Genomic DNA, 21,340 nt, shown 5'->3' on the forward strand with positions numbered 1-21,340 from the left:
AATCAAGGATCTAAGAGATCCTAAACAGATTCTAGCTACTGGTATTGCTGATGATTCCACAAGGTTGTATAAGTTTCACAACTTTGGGTCATCAAATCTTCCCTCAGTATTTGTTGCTCATAATGATGAAGTGAGCAAACTTTGGCATGAGCGATTTGGTCACTTAAACTGTCGCTCCCTTCAGCATCTATGTAAAGAAAATATGGTGACAGGTCTTCCTATGGTATCTTGCAGAGATGGTGTTTGTTCCGGATGTGTACTCGGAAAACATCATCGGGACAGTTTTGAAAAACGTGCCTCTTGGCACGCCTCAACCCCTTTACAACTTGTGCACAGTGATTTATGTGGTCCACTTCCTGTTGCTTCATTCTCTGGCTGCAAGTATTTCTTAACTTTTATTGATGATTTCTCCAGACGCACTTGGGTATACTTCTTAAAACTCAAGAGCGAAGTATTTAACACATTTTTGGCCTTTAAAGCCTTTGTTGAAAAACAATCTGGACATCAAATTCTTAAGCTAAGAACTGATAATGGTGGAGAATATGTTAAAAACACATTCATCAACTTTTGCACCGAAAATGGAATTCAAATGCAACATACTGTTCCATACACTCCACAACAAAATGGTGTAGCTGAAAGGAAAAATCGCACCTTAAAGGAAATGGCTAATTGTATGCTGCAATCTAAAGGACTCAGTCTTACTTTTTGGGCCGAAGAAATTAATTGTGCAAATTATATAATCAATCGCACTCCTACTAAGGTTCTAAAGAATATCACTCCAGAAGAAGCTTGGAGTTCCATTAAACCAGATGTAAGTCACTTTCGTGTTTTTGGAAGTGAAGCATGGGCCCATATTCCAGATGAAAAGCATAAAGCTTTAGAACCTAAGAGTGAGAAATGTACTTTTGTTGGATATTCTGAAGATGTAAAAGGTTATAGACTTATTCCATTTAAGTCCAAAAATGTTATCATTAGAAGAGATGTAAAATTTGATGAAAATAAATCGGCCTGCGAGCCTAGTCCGGCGGATGTGCCACCTCTTCCTATCTCTTCTACTTTTGAAAACATTTCTTCTTCAGATGATGAAAGTGAGGATGACAATCCTCCCCCACCTTCTCAGGATCCTCAACTTCCAAGATGGGTCCGTGCTACTCGGGATGCAGCAAGTGATCTTGCCGGTGATCCTACAGATCAGCGACGTAGACGTTCTCAGTTTGAAAGAGCCTCTTCTTTACTGGCTCAAGCTCTAGTAAATCATGATCCTGACACTTTTGCAGAAGCTTCAGGCCATCCACATTGGGAAGCAGCTATGAATGAAGAATATCATTCATTGTTGGCGAATGATACATGGGATCTTGTTTCTCTACCAAAGGGATGCAAACTTGTTAGATGTAAATGGGTTTACAGAACCAAGTATGGACCAGATGGGAAAGTTGATAAACATAAAGCTCGTCTTGTTGCTAAGGGCTTTTCACAGGTTGAAGGCATTGACTACACTGAAACCTTCTCCCCTGTTGCCAAAATGAACTCTATCCGCCTTGTTCTTTCCCTTGCTGCCTCTTTAAAATGGGAAGTCCATCAGATGGATGTTAAATCTGCCTTCTTACATGGGCACTTGCATGAAGAAATCTATATGGAACAACCCATTGGCTTCATCCAAACAGACTCCAGCCTTGTATGTCGACTTAAGAAATCTCTTTATGGTCTCAAGCAAGCTCCTCGGGCTTGGTATGCCAAAATGGATAGCTTTCTTTTAGAATCTGGCTTTTCTAGGTGTTATTCTGACAATACTGTCTACACCAAGAAAGTGGGCAACTCTCTTATCATCCTTGTTCTTTATGTTGATGATCTTATTCTTACTGGTAGTGATCCCAACCTTATAAACCATGTGAAGTCCAGCCTTAAAAAGAAATTTGAAATGACAGACTTAGGACACTTACACTATTTTCTCGGTCTTCAAGTCTTGCAATCCAAGGAGGGTATTTCCCTTTCCCAGTCCAAGTATGCTTGTGATATTCTTCGTCATTTTCACATGGAAGACTGTAAGCCAGCCCCTTCTCCCTTTCAGTCTGGAGTCAAACTTTCAGTCTCTTGTACTTCTCCTGAAGTTGATGCTACCTTATACCGTCAACTTGTAGGAAAACTCTTGTATTTAACCCATACTTGTCCTGACCTTTCCTTTGTTGTTGGCCTTGTTGCTCGTTTTATGCAAAACCACCTTGAAAGTCATTGGAAAGCAGCTAAAAGAATACTTCGTTATGTTCGAGGTACAGTACAGTTTGGGATTCATTACAGTGCCAAAGCAGCTCCTCTATTAGTCGGTTTCACTGATTCTGATTGGGCTGGTGACCCTGATGATCGGAAGTCTACTGCCGGTTATGTCTTCACTCTTGGTTCAGGACCTATTACATGGGCTTGTAAGAAACAGGCTGCCATTTCTCTTTCGTCAGCAGAAGCAGAGTATCGTGGTGTCGTGGAAGCTAGTAAGGAAGCCTTGTGGCTTCGTCAGATCCTATCAGAGTTTGGCTTTGAGCAGCAGCATCCAACCACACTTTGGTGTGATAATCAAAGTGCCATTCAGCTATGCAAAGATCCAGTCCAGCATCAGCGTAGCAAACACATTGAACTACACATGCACTTCATCAGAAAGCTCATTCATGACCATGTTCTTGAAGTGCAATATTGTTCAACAGATGATCAGGTTGCAGACATCTTCACAAAAGCTCTCACAGAGGCGAAGTTCACTAAACTTCGATATATGCTTGGAGTTCAGGAAGTTGTCACTAAGGGGGGATAGGCTCTAGTGCCTCCTTCCTTCTCCTATTGTGTCATATTTGTAAACCCTTCAATCCTATCCCAAGTTGTTCTTAAGGGGGGATGTTAGGATATTTCGACACATAGGAAATAGTTAAGTTCAACTTGGTCTAGTATAGAGTTAGGTATAGAGTTAGGTAAAGTGTGTTTCTTTACCGTTGTACATTTTGTAACTTACAATCCGACGGTCACCAATTACTTATAAGAGATATGTTTTACATTGGACAAAATGTTCTTATACATTAAGATTTCATAATTCTTGTTTTATATATAAATATATGAAGAATGATGATACATTGTAGATGAGTATTTACATGAAATTGATTATGATACTTTTATGTTTGCATTATGTATGTTGAAACACAAGAAACACATTCTATCAAGTGATTAATATTAAATGTAACAAATAAATGTTTTTCTCTTAAAATGCATTATACTAATTCAATTGGCAAACCATGTAGTGCTAGGGATGAAGATTAAAATAAGGCATTGATCGGTAAGATTTCTGGTAGAGGTACTAGAAAGGGTGGGATCGCCACCCTTTTTCTTAAAAGGAGCTAGTGAATTCACTCATGAAATGGTTTGATTGAATTAATATTTTCTTATAAAATAATGCAGTGATTGATTCATGTTCATTTGTTTGAAATGTTATATTTTAAAATAGTTAAAATTTATACTATAAAAAATTATATTGTTGGGAAATATTTATTATTTAATATGTTTATTTTTAAATATGTATTATGATAATTTGCATTCACAATTAATAAAGCTCCTCTTTGATTCGAAATTATAATCTCTACTAACATGGTCAACAACGTGAAGGTGGAAGCTTATATGCCCCAAAAACTTTGCAATGTTGATATGGGTTTTTAATATATGGTTTTAAAATATGCCAAGATGATTTAATTGTATTGATTTAGAATGTTAAATGATTAAAGATGTTAATGGAATTTTTTTAAAACATGTTAATTTATTAACATTAAGGAAAATAAATTATAATAAATTTTTGCGTTAATCATATTATTATTGTAGTAGCAATAATATTTATTAGAAATAATTACCAATTATGTTTTTCTAATTTTAAAATGTTATGTTATCAAAATGTTTATTATTTTCTGTAAATTTTCAAATTAACTTATTAATGTTTAAATGGAAAATCGGAAGAAAAAAAGATGTTAAAAATATGAAAGAAAGTTGAAAATATGTTAAAAAAATATAAAATAATATTTATATTTATATTTATATTGTGACTTGTAATGAAATTTATACACTATAACAATTATATAAATATATAAATAAAATTCAATATAATAAATAAACATTAAAATATAATAAAATAAAAAGATAAGGCTTAAGAAATTCTATATAAAATAAGCACATTAATGTTTATAAGATCAACATAACAAACAAAAACATTTATTGACACAACAAGCAATTTCAAATGCAATGAAGTATAAAATCTAAACACATACATTAACAAACAAAAATTGAAAAACCACCTACACATACAAACATACATCAACAAACATTGAGAAAACAAATTCTCACATGTATATGCAATTTCAAACAACACACAAAATACAACTTTAGATAAGAAAATATCCAATTTAAAATTTTTATATATTAAACACAAAATACAAATTCAAATAGAAAAGCACATAATATACAATTCCAAATATGGAAAACACACATATTTGAAGTCAATACAAAAACAAACACACAAATATGCAAATGCAACATTAAATAACAAAACACACAATATACTAAGTAAAACATACATTTCATATACAAATTCAAATTTACCCTATGAAATTAATTACAAACACATTTCATTACAACAAACATGTAATTAGAATTTCAAGCCGCATACAATACAAATATTCAAAGATAAATAGTGAATAAAAAAATACACAACATGCAAAGTAAAACATGCATTTCATATACAAATTCAAATTTATGTTATGAAATTAATTACAATCACAATTAATTACAACAAAAATAGAATTACAATTTCAAACCACATATAACACAAATATTCATAAATAAACATTAAATAAGCAAACACACAACATACAAATTAAAACATACATTTCATATACAAATTATGCTAGAGAATTGTGAAAAAATAACAAAAAACATAACACTATTGTTGAATCAAACAAGGTTAATGGAGAAGTAATATTTATACTATGATCTTCTTTTGTTGTGATTTGTTTCCTTTGAATGTCATTGCTAAATAAAGAAATGAGATTGCATACATGTTTTATGTAAGTACTATTTATACTATCAACCCATTTTGTTGTGTTTTGTTTCCTTTGAATGCCATTGCTAAATAAAGTAATGAGATTGCATACGTGTTTTATGTAATCTATTTAGAATATATATCCCTAATAGTTGACATATGGATGAAAGTAGCAGAACAACGAGCCTTCATCTTAGATTTGACTCAAAACTCAACATTTAATTTAATGCTCACTAGGAAAAAAATTAGAAGTAAGAAAAAAAATTAAGATATAAAAAACTTATTTTAACAATATATGTTTAACCCAATAACGTAAAGATGAATAAACAGAAGCCAAATGGAGAATATTTTTTAATGCATAAAAGGATAAAATAGAAAAAAAATAATTATTTATAAAACTAACCGTGAAGAAATAATAACTAAAATGAAATTCACACACTAACATTAAGACCTTAAAAGATCTACAAAATGTACACCATCATTACTAGTCAAGATTATTACCATATGTTGACTCTAATGATATTGACTCATGAAAAGTGCTTTCTAGGTCAATATCAATAATCAAAATATTATCTCCAAAATTCTCAACATGTATCCTTTTTATGGGATTAAATTTGGAATTACACTTCTTTCATTTTTATCTTGACTATGTTAGACCACTTTAAGTGCATAGAAGTTATAGTTTTAATGTTATAGTTAATGTGTTTGATATTAAAATTGATGTGTGTTATAACATTTCAAGAGTTACAATGTCTACTATGGGTCATAATTCTTAGAATTCATTGTGTTAAAGATCATAATGCACTATGGTTATGCGTCACATCAATGATTTGACATTCATAATGGTTTTTGGTTAAGGGAAACATATTGTATTATTATAGTTGTCATAGTGCTCAAATGTTAAGGAAAACAATTTGTGGAGGCTAATATATAGTGCAATTTACAAAAATATCTAATAATAAATACATTATAATTAGTGAATATATAAATACATATATTAATATATACTTTTCCAAATCAAAATATTATTGGGAATCTCAATTAGTGTTTCTTTATAATTTCCCTGATAGTTTCAATCCAATAACTAATTGGTTGTACTTAAAAAAACCGTGAGTGATTTAGTAGCTATGGTTTTTGAGACTAGTGGAGTTTTGCAAAGCTCTTAGAAATATTAAAAAAAATAGATTAACTGAAATTTTAAGATAAATACTTTATTTATATTATTAATCATTTAAAATTTCTTAAAAAAAATTGTAAACTAATTATTTTTTAATTACCTTTATTTATTAATACAAAATTATTTTATTATTAAAAAATGTTATTAAACCATATAAATTTTAATAAAAAAAAATTGTTAAGTTATTAAACAACCTATCGTCAAATTTTATTTTGACACTTTTATTTTTTTTGGAAAAAAAAATTATAATCACTTTTCTTGTTGGTGAGTAATTCTCTGGATTCATTCTTATAATGTTATTTCCACACTATAAAGATAAAGTTTTACTTCTAATTTTATACTTTACCATCAACCGTTAGTATTTGAAATGACCAATATTTTCTTCAAAAACAATGAACCGTTTTTTTAAATTTTACTTTTTACTTTTTTACTTTGGCTCTTATAAATTTAAGGGATAATTTTTTGTTTGCTTTATTATTATTTTAACGGTTATGCTTTCAAGAATGGAATTAATATTCCGCTTTTAAAATTTTGTTAACTTTTTGCTTTTTTAGGGTTTTGTTTTTTTCTAAATTTAGTTAACTTTTTGCTTTTTCCGGCTGTCAGGAATCTTAAATTCAACCATTGCATTTCGTTAAGAGCGGATAGAGGGAAAATTCCCATAGTAGTCTCCTTCATTGTTCAATACCGATTTCGCAATCGCAATCTCTCTTTGGCAATATGTGAAGATTCCGTAAGTACTTCAATGTCATGCCCAATTGTTTCAAGACGATAAACGATAAGTTATTATATCATTAGAGAAACTGAATGGTAACAACCTAACGATGGTGTTTCCATTGGTAACGCCAATGTTTTAGAAGTAAGGAAGATAGCTTTGTTGAGATAACGTCAAGGGAACCCTGAGCGTCCCACTAAATATCTGAAGGTCATGTGTTCGATCCACGCTCAGGTAGAGGATCTTGAAACGATCAGCCATGCACAGTTGCTAGAGGATCTTGAAACAATCAGCCATGCACAGTTGGTAGAGGATCTTCGAAGATTAGAGAAAATGAGTGGTATCGCAAATGTTGTTGACTCTATATCTTGTTAGGAAAGCGTCAGGGAAAGCTGAGTGTCAGACTGAATATCTGAAGGTCACGTGTTCCACGGTCAACAACCTAACGATGGTTTCCTTCAGTCTTCAATGGTGATTTCGCAATCGCAATCTCTCGTTGGCAATATGTGAAGATTTCTTAATGAGGCAAACCATGGTCATGCCCAATTGTTTCAAGACAAAGAAACGATCAGCCATGCACAGTTGGTAGAGGATCTTCGAAGATTAGAGAAAATGAGTGGTAATGACAATGTTATTGCCTCTATATCTTGTTGGGAGAGCGTCGAGGAAAAGCTGGGCGTCAGACTGAATATCTGAAGGTCATGTGTTCGATGCACGCTCCGGTCCACGCTCAACGCACCTAAAACTTCATAATTTTACTTCTAATCACACTAGAGGTAAGGAAGTCACTTCTGCTATAGCCGCAACTTGAGGTAAGGAAGTCACTTCTGGCCGCAACTTGATAATTTTGTTCGAATATTTGAAGCCACTTTTTTGAATAAGATATGGATAGGGTTTATTTTTTCGTGCACCTGAGGATAATTTTGTTTATAATTATCTTGCCACAACTCTAGAAAGCACTTATTGATACTTCTCGTGTCCACGCTCAACGCACCTAAAACTTACATAATTTTATGTTTATAATTCACAACTAGAGTTAAGGAATTTGTTCATTTTGTCCATTCAAACTTATTGATACCATTCTATTAGCCGCAACTTGAGGTATTCCATCATTGATTATCATATTATTATTGTGATTAGAATATGCGTGTATTCCATCTTATGCTTATGAACGTATTTTGAAGTTTCTTGCGTGTGTAGGTTATATTTGGTTTGCAGGATTTATCTATGGTAATTGCCTTTCTTGTTTATTTTATTTTTTAAAGAATTTATATAATTTTATAAGTTTATTTTCAAAAATAGTTAGGGTCATTAACAATAAATATTGAGTATAAAGTTTTATTAATTAATTTTTTTTTTCATAATTAATTATTTATATTGCAATTATTATATATATATATATATATATATATATATATATATATATATATTATTTGTTAGATTATTATGTATATATTGATAGTGAAATTATTATTGTAAAGAAATATGAAAATAAACTGATATTATAAATAAAGCGAATGAAATGATATTTTTTTTTTTAGTTTATTTAGTAGGGGATAGGGAGGAAGAGTGGGAGGTGGGCTTGCAGAGTAGGTGGAGGAGGAGTAGTGGGTGGAGGTGGAGGTGGAGGAGGCAGAGGTGATGAAGGAGGTGGAAGAGGAGGTGGCTGTAGATCAGGAGGTGGTGGTGGTGGCATAGGCAGAGGAGGTGGTCCTCGTGGTGGAGGAGGAGGTGGAGGTGGAGGTGAAAGAGGAGGAAGAGGGGATGGAGGGAGAGGGGGAGGAGCACGACGTGGAGGTGGAGGTGGAGGTGGAGGAGGTGAAGGTGGTGGAGGTGGAGAATGAGGAGGTGGTGTAGGCAGAGGCAGAGGTGGAGCAGTAGGAGGTGGTGGTGTAGGAGGAGGGGGAAGGGGTGTTGACGATGGTGGAGGAGGTGGTGGAGGAAGAGGAGGTGGAAGTGGAGGTGGAGGTGGAGGAGGAGAGTGAAGGGGAGGAAGTGGAGGTGGAGGAGGAGGCAGAGGTGGAAGCGAAGGTGAGTAGGAGGAGGAGGAGGAGGTGGAGGTGGAGGTGGAGGAAAGGTGGGGGAGGTGGAGGTGCAGATGGAAAAGGTGAAGGTGGGTGAGGTGGAGTCAGAGGATGTGGTGGGGGAGGATGAGGTGGAGTACGAAGAGGTGGAGGTGGACGTGGCTGAGGCAGAGGCAAAGGTGAAGGTGGGGGAGGTAGGGGTGGAGGAGCTGGTGGTGTAGGCGGAGTTGGAGGAGGAGGAGTGGGTGGAGGAATAGGAGGAGGGGGAGGAAGAGGTGGAGGTGGAGGTGAAGGAGGAGGAGGAGGTCGTAGTGGTGGAAGAGGAGGTGGTGGAGACGAAGGTGGACAAGGAGGGGGAGGACAAGGAGGAGTCAAAGGTGAGAAGGTGGTGGAGGAGGCAAAGGTCGAGGTAGAGGAGGAGAAGGAGGTGGAGGTGGCAGAGACAAAGGTGGGGGAGGTAGAAGTGAAGGAGGTGGAGGAGGAGTGGGTGGAGGATGAGGGGTGGTGATGGTGGAGGAGGTGGAGGTGGAGATGGTAGAGGCAAGGGTGGGGGAGATGGAATAGGAGGAGTTGGAGGTGGATGTGGTAGACGCGGAGGCAAAGGTGAAGGAGGGGGAGGTGGAGGCAGAGGAGCTAGTGGTGTAGGTTGAGTTGGAGGAGGAGGACGAGGTGCAGGTGGATGAGGAGGAGGAGGAGGAGTGGGTCGAGGAATAGGAGGAGGGGGAGGAAGAGGTGGAGGTGGAGGTGAAGGAGTATGGGGAGCTCATGGTGGTGGAAGAGGAGGTGGTGGAGATGGAGGTGGACAAGGAGGGGGAGGATGAGGAGGACGAGGAGGTGTGAAGGTGGTGGAGGAGGCGAAGGTTGAGGTAGAGGAGGAGGAGGAGGTCGAGCTGGCAAAGAGGGAGGTGGAAGAGAAGGAGGTGGTGTTGGAGGTGGAGGTGGAGGAGGAGGAGGAGGTGGAAGATGAGTGGGTGGAGGATGAGGGGTGGTGATGATGGAGGATGAGATGGTGTAAGACGAGGTGGTGGATGAGGTGGAGGTGGAGAAGGAGGCGGAGGAGAAGGTAGAGGCATAGTTGGTGGTGTGGAGGTGGAGGGGGTGGTGATGGTGGTGGAGGAGGTGGAGGTGGAGGAAGAGGGGTTGGTGGAGATTGAGGAGGAGGAGAAGGAGGTGGTGATGGAGACAGTGGCAAGGAGGTGGAGGCAGAGGCAAAGGAGGTGGAGGGGATGTGGTCATGGAGGAGCTGGAGGCAGAGGCAAAGGTCTTGGAGGAGAGGTGGAGGTGGAGGAGGAGGTTGTGGAGAAGGTGGAGAAGAAGGTGGTTGAGGTGGAGGTGGAGATGAAGGAGGTGATGGAGGTGGAGTCTTTCTCTCACGTTCTCCTTTGTCCATCACTTCCTTTACCACTGCCGTCCCTCTCCCACTCCTAGTCCCATATCTCTCTCCTCTCCCTCTTGACTTCTTCCTACTCCCTTTATTTCTCTTCCTTCCCCACCTTATCTTTCTCCTACGCTTCCTCCCTATGTCTCCCCATCTATCCTCCTCTCCATCTTGCTCCCTCTCCCTCTCCCTCTTGCTCCATCTCCCTCCATCTTCATCTCTCTATCTATATTCCTCCCTCGATTCCTCCCTCCCTCTCCCTCTTCTTCACCCTCTTCCTCACCCTCTCACTCATTCTTTTCCACCCCCTTCTCTCTCTCTCTGCCAACTTCATTTTATCACTACACATATCACTATCTCTAAAACCAATTCCATTTCTTTGTCTCTTCTTCGCTCCTAATGAAACCCTCTACTTGATGCCTTTCCCATCTACCTCTCCCTCTCTCCCTATCTTTAGATCTCTCTATCTCTTAATCTCCCTTCTATCTCCCTCTCTCGCTCTCACTTTACACTCACCAATGTTCTTTATCTCCCCCCTCTTCTTTCTTTCCATGTATCATTTTCTACCTCTTTAAATTTTCCTCTCTCTCTCTCTCTCTCTCAATCTTTTTAACACTTGATCTCTCATGTTATATAATTTCTCCCCTCTTTCTCAGAAAATTTGTCCTTGTTTTCTTTGATGACATCGTCATCCATAGTCGCACCTGGGCCACACATCTTCAACATGTAGATATGCTCTTGCAACTGCTCCGCAAGCATAAATTATTTGTCAAGATGTCAAAGTGATCTTTTGGCATGGAAGAAGTTGAGTATTTGGGCCACATTGTGGGGTGTGAAGGTGTCACGGTGGACCCCAAAAAGATCCAGACAATGTAGGATTGGCCTCAATAAAGACCTTGAAGAGCTTGAGAGGATTTTTGGGTCTCACATGCTACTATCGCAAATTTGTATTTAATTACAGTCGCATTGCTAGGCCCCTCACACTACTCCTCAAGAAAAATTTATTCCTCTGGAATGATAAAGCATAACAGGCCTTTATAGCTCTCAAACATGTTATGTGTTCCACTACAGTCTTAGCATTACACGACTTCACCAAATCTTTTTTGATTGAATGTGATGCTTTTGGTATGGGTATTGGGGTAGTGTTAATGCAGGAAGGTCGACCCTTGGCCTTCACGAGCCAACAACTAAGTGGGAAGAATCTGGGAAAATCTACCTATGAGAAGGAGATGATGGCCATCATACATGAGGTAGATACCTAGCGACCATACTTATTGGGGCATTATTTCCAAATCTACAAAGACCATCAAAGCCTTAAATATGTTTTGGAGCAACGCTTATACTCGCCAACACCTATTCTCACCACAACAAAATAAATGGCTTGCCAAAATGCTGGGATATGATTATGAGATCATTTACAAGAAAGGGCATGAAAATATTGTAGCAGATGCATTATCCCAGCAATTTGAGGAGGAAAGTACCTTACTCGCAATTTCCATTCCCATTCCAGAATGGATTGAAGAGGCTCACAAGGAATGGTTTTCACATCCCTGGCTCTCCCAACTCATTAATCAACTGTAAGCAGATCCAAATTCCACAGCGGGATACTCGTGGAAGGATGAGATTCTTCGCTACAAGGACACCATGAGCTAAGTTAGTGATGGAATTGACAGGAATGGATGTTCATGTTACAAAATCCAAGCAAGCATTCCTTAGTAATGAAAGCGCTAAGGAATGTGTTTGTGTCTCCTTATCTTAGCCTTTATCTCATAGGTAAAGCACAACATTGTTAGCTGATTGAGGTAGACAATCAAACCATCAAAATTACATTGAACTGATTAGGTAGAAGAAATCTCTAATCATGATATTTCACACAGAAATCAATGGGGAACGTCGGGACCTAACTTAGTGCACTGACAAATTAATATAAAGAAAATGTGATGCAGAAAATCAATAGAAGAAGATGAATGTAGAGATTAATCAAGAACCTTGGGTATAAAATTTTGTTTGACAACAATTTCAATTATTTTGCATAGAGCATACAGTATTGTCCTTGTTCTCGGAACTACTAGTATGGATGAAAATTTGGATCAAGCCAAATAACCGTTTCAACTTTGTTTCTATTCAAGACATGCATGAAAACCCTAAGCTTTACAAGGCTTTAGACCACTAATGTTCAATAGTTTGTAGATTCAATGGATAGATGGAAAATACCGACTGTAACAACAGATGCATATATAAACACATATGAATGGCCAGCTACAGGAAGTAAATGAAGCTTGCAAATCTAATTTATCAACACAGAGATAAGATGATAGTTATCTGGCATTAGACAAAGAAGAAACATGAAGAACCTGTTCAAGTGCAAGCTTAGAATAGAAGAGAAAATGGAAATTGAACATATAACAACAAAAGAAGCTTATATTGATAGAATGAAGATGAGAAGCTTGAATATCAAAGTACCCATAGTCTCCAGAAGTTGAGCCCTTGTTACTCTGAATTTTCACATATTTATAGGCCCTTTTACAATGCTCTCGAGCCTTCTGAGGTTTGAGAGGTCTTAATCTATTCCCTCTGTCTTTAATGACTTGACGCCCTAACTAGGCATGCATGGGCTCGGAGGTTTCTTCTCTAAAGCAAAGTAACCTCATTCTAGTACTTTGTTGTGCTGGTAGGGAGCTCGCTCGTGCCAAATCTACCCCTCGATCACTTCTGTTGGTTTTGGCTATATTGCATTGTTGATGCTGCATGATCGCTTTTGTTTCGGGTTGCATCATGTTGTGGCCCTTTTTTTCCCTTTCGAGCCTCTGTCTCCTGGCAACTATTCCCTGGCCTCTGTTCTGTGATGGAATGGGTCTTCACGCCTTTGTAATCCCTTTAAATACTAACAATGATTGTTTTCTGTTTTATACAGAAATGCTACAATGCTATAAAATCCCACCAAGATCTATTTATCTTTTACTTAAAAGGTCCTTGAACTCTGTCCATTCCTCTATCGGGTCCATCCTTATCATTATCAAAAAGCGCAAGTGGCTTGTTCCCTTGCTTCCCCTTTGTATTTTAGAAATACATAAAAGACTGTGAAAATGCATTGAAAATGGCTTTTCTAGGACCTCAAATATTATGAAATAATATTTAGAATACCGTCAAGTCTGTTTCATTGGGTAGCACACATATATGTGTGAAGGCCTCTCTCCATGTTGTTGCTCCGATGCAATATAGTGATGCCATCTGATCACAACCACATATCATTCATGCCTCGAGCTATTGATAGCGCTTTTCATTAATCTCTGATAACAATCGTATGATGCGATGTGGGTCATCGATCTGCGTGCTTGATAGACAGTTCATGTTGCATCAATGATCATTGTTGCAAGTTCCATACAATCTGTGCCGATATCCGCCAATTGCCTTCGTCGATTGCGACCCGCCGATCAAAACTGGACCGTTGATTGGCCAAATCTGACGGTTGCTATGTGTATCAATGTTTATGCCTTTGATACTTGGTTTTTCATTGTTTTCTCTGGTTTTTTGGCTCTCGATAGTGCTTTTTTAAGATTCTAAGGGCTCTTGGCTTGCGATTGTTTTGATCTTTGAGTGATCGTTAAGCGAATTTTGAAGTTTTATTGAGTGTTTTGGATTCATTTTTGGGCCATTTTCCAACAAGGCTAACACTGGCTCCTTCTGGGGATGAAAGCCTCCCTGTGAGGTTTCAAGAACTACGGAGTAATGCCTTTCCTGTGAAACCAAAATCAAATATATCTCCTAGTGTTCCATTCGGCATGGAGTCTATCTTGCATAGAAAAAATAAAAACTGAAAAACATATTTACAATATCAAGGCTTTAAAGCCTTGAATGAAATAAAGTTTCAAGAATCGCCCATTAACCAGGCCGCCAAAGACATCTTCTCCTTCCAGAATTTATAGAATAAAGGTATTATTCTAATGAATCTGGGAGATGACAAACGGACCTATCCATAAGGAGTCAAACTTACCATGATTAACTTTCTTTTCCTTCAGCACATCCCATTTGAGAACCCAGTCATCAACTTGGAAATTATCCATTTTTTTCTTCCTGTAAAAGGTTTCTTTGATTTTCTTCTAATGAACTTTTGACTTTTCAACTAGCTGTTGTCTGATCTGCTGTAATTCAACCAGGTTATTCATTATCCTTACCATGTCATTCATTTCATCCTATTCTTCTTGAAAGAATTTGGCCACAGGGAAAATAATATGGATAGGAAAAACAACATTAGCACCATAAACTAGCTTAAATGGAGAATTACCTATGGACTTCTTGTTGGTAACTTCATAAGCCCATAATGCAAACTTCAACCTAGAACCCCATCTCTTTCTATTGTCCTCCAACTGTTTTTTTATTATCCTTACAAGAATCTTGTTATATGATTCTAAGAGGCCATTACCTTGAGGATAATATGAGGTAGAATGCACCAATTTAATGCCCATGGATTCACTCATGTCCACCAATCCTTATACCTTGAAATTTGCTGCATTATCAGTGACTAGTTTGGTTGTGCACCCAAATCTAGTGAAAATGTTCTCATTCAAGAACTCTATGACAACTTGATGATTAGCATTTTTAGTGGGTATGACCTCAATCCATTTGGTGAAATAATTACTAGCTAGCAAGATCCATTTGTGTTGGCCAATGGAATGTGGATTAATCTCACCTATGAAGTCGAGGCCCCACTACTGGAAGGGACTATTAACGTGTACTGGCTTCAAGGGTAGAGATTTCAGCTGTTGTTTTCCTGCAAACCTCTGATATTTGTCACAAGATTTCACAAAGGAAAACAAATCAGAGAAAAGAGTAGGCCAATATTACCCAGCTCTCAGAATTTTGTGGGTTGTGGTTTTCCAATAATTATGCCCTCCACAGATGCTAGAATGTAACTATTGCATAACTTCCACAGATTTTCCTTTATCTAGATATCTCAAGAGGATTCTTGATCGGTCTTTCCAATAGAGCAGGTTTTCATTAATGCATAATTTCGCTAATCTAAGCTTAATGGCCTAGGCTTGACTTCAGCTAAGCCCTGGAGGGACTTCTAGTTTCTGCAAAAAATGAACTATGCTGGAATACCATTCACAGGTGGCTATATTTTCAGCCAAACACTCATTTTTCTCTTGCTCTTCTGCTGCTTCGTCTGTCTGTTCATCACCTGAATTCAAACCCATGCAATTAATATCTAACAAACTGCAATTTTCCTCAACCATAAGTTTAGCCAAGCCATGGCCTTTGACAAGCTTAGTGGGCTTCACCTCTATGTTAAACTCTATGAATTTTGCAATCCATTTAGCTCTCTTTCCATCAATATCTAGCTAAGTTAAGACATCTTTTACTGAGGCTGAAAGTACATATACAACCACTTTGAAATGCATAATATAAATTCTGAATGCCTTTAAATATTTTATGAGAGCATAAGCTTGTTTTTCAATAAGGTCATACCTTAGTTTAGCATCCCTTAGAGTTTTCCTTAAAAAGGCCATGGGGTGCTCTACACCTTCATCATTTTTCTACAACAGAACTGCTACAAGTGTATCATAAGAGGCAAAAGAGAAGATATAAAACTCCTTGGTGTAATCTAGGCTGATTAGAGTGGGAGCTTCCATGATAGCTTGTTTGATGGATTGAAAAGAGCTTCTTGCAGCATTTGTCCATTTTATTTCTGAATCCCTTCTTCAACATGGAAGTGATGCGCTTCACTAGTTCTGCAAAGTTTGGAATGAACCTCCTTACAAAGTTAATCTTAGCCAGGAAAGGTTGAATGTCCCTTTTTGACCTTGAGATGGACAATATCTGAATTTCTTGAGCTCTTGCTGGATCAATCTTCACACCTTCAGATGAAACAATATGTCCCAGAAGTTTGTCTTCTTCTAGAGAAAAATGTGACTTCTTTGGGTTCATAGAAATTGCAAACTATCTGCACTTTATAAACACCTTTTCAAATGCTACAAATTGTCCTTATGAGTTCTAGAAAAGACTATTATGTCATCAAGGTAAATAAGGGCAAATTTGTCCTTCTCTCCCATAAAGGCTATGTCCATGGCCCTCTGAAAAGTATCCCCAACATTCATGAGTCTAAAAGGCATCTTGGAGTACATGAAAGTGCCCCAAGGAGTAGTGAAGGCAGTGTTTTCCTGATCTTCTGGGTGTATAGCAATCTGATTGTAACCTGAAAATCCATCTAGGAAAGACATGACTCTAGCCCCTGAAACCTTTTGTAGCAAGTGTTCCATTTTAGGCAGCGGGTAGTTGTCTTTTATAGAGCATTTGTTTAGATTCCTGAAGTTAGCACAAAGCGTGATTTCTCCATTCTTCTTTCTTACTACCACAAGGTTAGTTATCCACTTTGAATACCTTAGGGCAACTATGATGCTAGCATCAAACAACTTCTTGATTTCTTTCTCAATCAAAGGCAATAAGAGAGGGTTGACAGGTCTTATTTTCTGCTTAAAAGGGATGGTGTTCTTCTCTAGATGAATCTTATGCTGAATAATGATTGTGTCATAGGTCTTGAGATCACTGTATTTCCAAGTAAAAATATCAGTATATTGCTTCATCAGGGTGCAATACTTGGAATTCTGGGCAGCAGACAAGCGAGTGGATAGATTTATGTATTTTGAATGGGTTGGAGTCCCTATATTATGTTTATGAACAACAAACTCAATTTCTATTTTGGCAGGCTTATAAGGTACATAATTATGATCAAACAGCTTCTCTAGGGGTTGAGGTTTTAGGGTTTAGGTTTTGGGGTTTAGGTTTTAGGGTGTATGGTTTAAGGTTTATAACAATTTAGTAAATTCTTTAAATAAACACTTAAATAAAAGTTACAAAATGCTTTTAAAAATGTTATAAAATGCTTGGGGTTTAGGGTTTAGGGATTAGGGTTTGGGGTTTACGGTTTAGGTTTTATAACACCTTAGTAAATTCTTTTAATAAACACTTAAATAAAAATTACATAACTATTTTTAAAATGCTATAAATTTTTGAGGGTTTAGGGTTTGTGTTTTAGGGTTTAGGGTTTCGGGTTTTAATTCTAGGGTTTAGGGTTTAAAGTTTAGAGTTTAGGGATTATAACACTTCAGTAAATGCTTTTAGTAAACATTAGCATAGGGTTTATGGTTTATAAGACTTTAGTAAATGGTTTTATTCAGGGCTTAAATAAAGGTTACAAAATTCTTTTTAAAATGATATAACATGCTTAGGGTTTAGTGTTTACAATTTGGCCTTTGGGGTTGAGGGTTTAAGGTTTATATGACCTTAGTAAATTATTTTAATAAAGACTTAAATAAACTTTCCAAAATTCTTTTTATACTGTTATAAAATGCTTGGAGTTTAGGTTTTGGGTTTTATGTTTAGGGTTTAGGGTTTAGGTTTTAGGGTTTATAACGCTTTAGTAAATGCTTTCAATAAACATTTAAATAAATGTTACAAAACCATTTTTAAAATGTTATAAAATGCTCAAGGTTTAGGGTTTAGGATTTAGGGTTTAGGGTTTAGTGGTTGTGGCTTTGGGTTTAGAGTTTAGGGTTTATAACACTTAATTAATTGCTTTTAATAAACACTTAAATAAGAGTTACAGACTCCTTTTTAAAATGTTATAAAATGCTTATTGTTTATGGTTTAGAGTTAAGTATTTCAGGTTTATTATTTGGGGTTTAGGGTTCAAGGTTTTGAATTTAGAGTTTATAACACTTTCGTAAAATCTTTCAATAAACACTTAAATAAAATTTACAAAACAATTTTTGAAATGTTTATGTGTTAAATTTGTGTTGGTTTTAGGGTTTAGGGTTTAGGGTTTGGGTTTTTAGGGTTTAGGGGTTTAGGGTTTAGGGTTTAGGGTTTAGGGTTTAAGGTTTAGGTTTTAAGATTTATAACACTTTAGTAAATTCTTTTTATAAACACCTAAATAAATGTTACAAAACACTTTTTAAAATTTTATAAAGCTGAATTTTAAGGTATAATCTATCTAGATAAATTTTAAGGTGATCAAATCCGATTGAATTTGGCCATCCTAGAGCCTTGAACCTTGAACCTTCGGCCAGCCTTGAACCTTGAACCTTGAACCTTCGGCCAGCCTTGATGGTGCCCCATCACCCCACCTTCAAACCCACATCCCAAAGAGCCCTCCAAGGAACCCGCCAACAACCCCTTAACCGCCAACAACCCTGAAGGATTAAATTTTATACCACTACTGCACTGAACTCCGACTTATCACCCCAAATATCTCCGCCAACATCCCGAAGATCCCGCCAACATCCAACTTCATTAGCTCCACCAACATCCTGAAGACCCCGCCAACATCCTTAAGTCCCACCAACATCCCGAAGACCCCGCCAACATCCCACTTCATAGGCTCTGCCAACATCCGAATTAGCTGAGCCAACATCCCGTGATGGATGTTGACCTTTCTTTTGCTCGACCTTTGTGATTATAGATGTTTTCTTTCTTCCTAAAATTTCCTAGGACCAATGACTTTTAATGCAAAGTTGATTCATGTTTACATATTCCACATTTAAGCTGGGTCATCCACAGACGTGGCAGCTAGGCATAGCAGGACTCGAACCTGCGACCATTAGGTTAAACCCCCTAATGCTCTACCACTGAGCTACATGCCCCTATTGATTCTGATAAGACCTGAGCCTGTGGCACCAACACCTGAACCTTCGGCCTGAACACCTGATTCTGAGAACACCTCCGGTGGTGGCTGTCCCATCCTAAATGATGGGAACATTTACCTCCGGGGTTGGGGTTGGTTTCCTGATGCTTGGGAGGGAAGCTTGATTAGGGTATAGGGTTTAGGTTTTAGGGTTTAGGGTTTATAATAATTTTGTAAATTCTTTTAATAAACACTTAAATAAAAATTACAGAACCGTTTTTAAAATGTTATAAAATTTTGAGGGTTTAGGGTTTAGGGTTCAGGGTTTTAAGTCTAGGGTTTAGGGATTAGAGTTTAGAATTTAGGGATTATAACACTTTAGTAAATGCTTTAAATAAACATTTAAATAACACATTTTAAAATGCTATAAAATTCTTAGGGTTTATGGTTTACAGTTTAGGGTTTAGGGTTAGGGGTTTATGGTTTAGAGTTTAGGGTTTAGGGATTATAGCAATTTAGCAAATGTTTTTAATAAACACTTAAATAAAAGTCAGAAAACATTTTTAAAACTATTTTAAAATGCTTAGGGTTTAGGGTTTAGGGTTTGGGGTTTAGGGTCTAGGGTTTAGGGTTAAGTGTTTGCGGTTTAGGCTTTAGGGATTAGGGTTTACGGTTTAAGGTTTATAACACTTTATAAAATGCTGACGGTTTAAGTTTTAATATTTTAAATTTAGGGTTTAGGGTTCTTGTTTTAGTGTTTATAACACCTTAGAAATTGTTTTAATAAACACTTAAATAAAAGTTACAAAACAATTTTTAAAATGTTGTAAAATTCTTAGGGTTTAGTGTTTAGGATTTGTAGTTTAGGGTTTATGACTTAGGGTTTGTGGTTTAGGGTTAAGGGTTTAGGGTTTAGGGTGTAGGGATGAACCACCCCACCTGAAGTGGGTATCCACTGCTACCTATTACATGTAATGCATTCATCCTGTTGAACCTCAAGGAGTTATGAAGAAAAATAAATAAAAGAAAACATGTTTATGGAGAAGGGTGGAAAAACAAAGGTCGGGGTATCTCATGTACCATAGTTTTCTCCCTCCTACACTCACATACCCAAGTGTGGTCTTCCCTTGCTATAGATACTGATAAAATTCTTAGGGTTTATCGCTTAGGGAATAGGATTTGGGGTTTAGGATTTAGGGTTTATAACATTTTATTAAATTCTTTTAATAAGCACTTAAATAAAAGATACAAATAGTTTTTAGAATGTTATAAATTCTTAGGCTTTAGCATTTAGGGTTTAGGGTTTATAACACTTTAGTAAATGTTTTTAACATACACTTAAATAAAAAGTACAAAACACTCTTTAAAATGTTATAAATTATTTGGGGTTTAGGTTTTAGGGATTAGGGTTTAAATTTTATAAAACTTTAGTAAATTCTTTTAATAAAAATATAAAATAAGTCACAAAACACTTTTTAAAATTTTATGAACTTCTTAGGGTTTAGGTTTTAGGGTATAAGGTATAAGGTTTAGGATTTGGGGTTTAGGGTTTATGGTTTATAACACTTTAGTAATTTGTTTTAATAAACACTTAAATAAAAGTTACAAAACACTTTTTGGAATGTTATAAAAGCCTTAGGGTTTATGTTTTTTGGTTTAGGGTTTAGAGTTTAGGGTTTAGATTTTATGGTTTGGGGTTTATAACACCTTAGTAAATTATTTTGATAAAAACTTAAGTAAAAGTTACATAATTCTTTTTAGAATTCTATGAAATTCTTAGGGTTTAGGGTTTATAAGACTTCAATAAATTCTTCTAATAAACACTTAAATAAAAGTTAAATTTCTTAGAGTTTAGGGTTAAGAGTCTAGGGTTTATAAGACTTTAGTAAATCCTCTTAATAAACACTTAAATAAAAATTAGAAATTTTTATAGGGTGTTACAAAATGCTTAGGGTTTAGGGTTTATGGTTTTGGGTTTGGTGTTTAGAGTTTAGGATATAAGGTTTACAACACTTTGGTAAATGATTTTAATAAACACTTAAATACAAGTTACAATATGTTTTCAAAATGTTATAAAATTATTAGGGTTTAGTGTTTAGGGTTTAGGGTTTTGGGATTAGAGTTTAGGGTTTAGGATTTAGGGTTTCAAGTTTAGTGTTTAGGGTTTAGAGTTTGTGGCTTACAGTTTAGGATTAAGGGTTTATAACACTTTAGTAAATTCTTTTAATATACACTAAAATAAAAATTACAAAACGCTTTTTAAAATGTTATAAAATGCTCAGGGTTTAGGGTTAAATGTCCATAGTTTGGGGTTTAGGGTTTAACACTTAGGGTTGATGGTTTATTATTTAGGATTTAGGGTTTATA

At 36.4% G+C, this 21,340-nt stretch overlaps 1 non-coding gene and 1 pseudogene across 1 annotated transcript; both read right to left on the reverse strand.

The window, feature by feature from the left end:
• LOC149261185 (organic cation/carnitine transporter 4-like) overlaps nt 1–21,340 on the reverse strand; it is a 144,639-nt pseudogene that overhangs the window by 77,629 nt on the left and 45,670 nt on the right.
• Nucleotides 18,920–18,992, reverse strand: TRNAK-UUU (transfer RNA lysine (anticodon UUU)). Its single transcript has one exon. It is a non-coding gene; the product is annotated as a tRNA-Lys (tRNA).

This window comes from Pinus tabuliformis, chromosome 6 (assembly GCF_031772625.1).
Source record: "Pinus tabuliformis cultivar Carrire ecotype Pingquan chromosome 6, CPIR1, whole genome shotgun sequence".
Taxonomy (NCBI): domain Eukaryota; kingdom Viridiplantae; phylum Streptophyta; class Pinopsida; order Pinales; family Pinaceae; genus Pinus; species Pinus tabuliformis.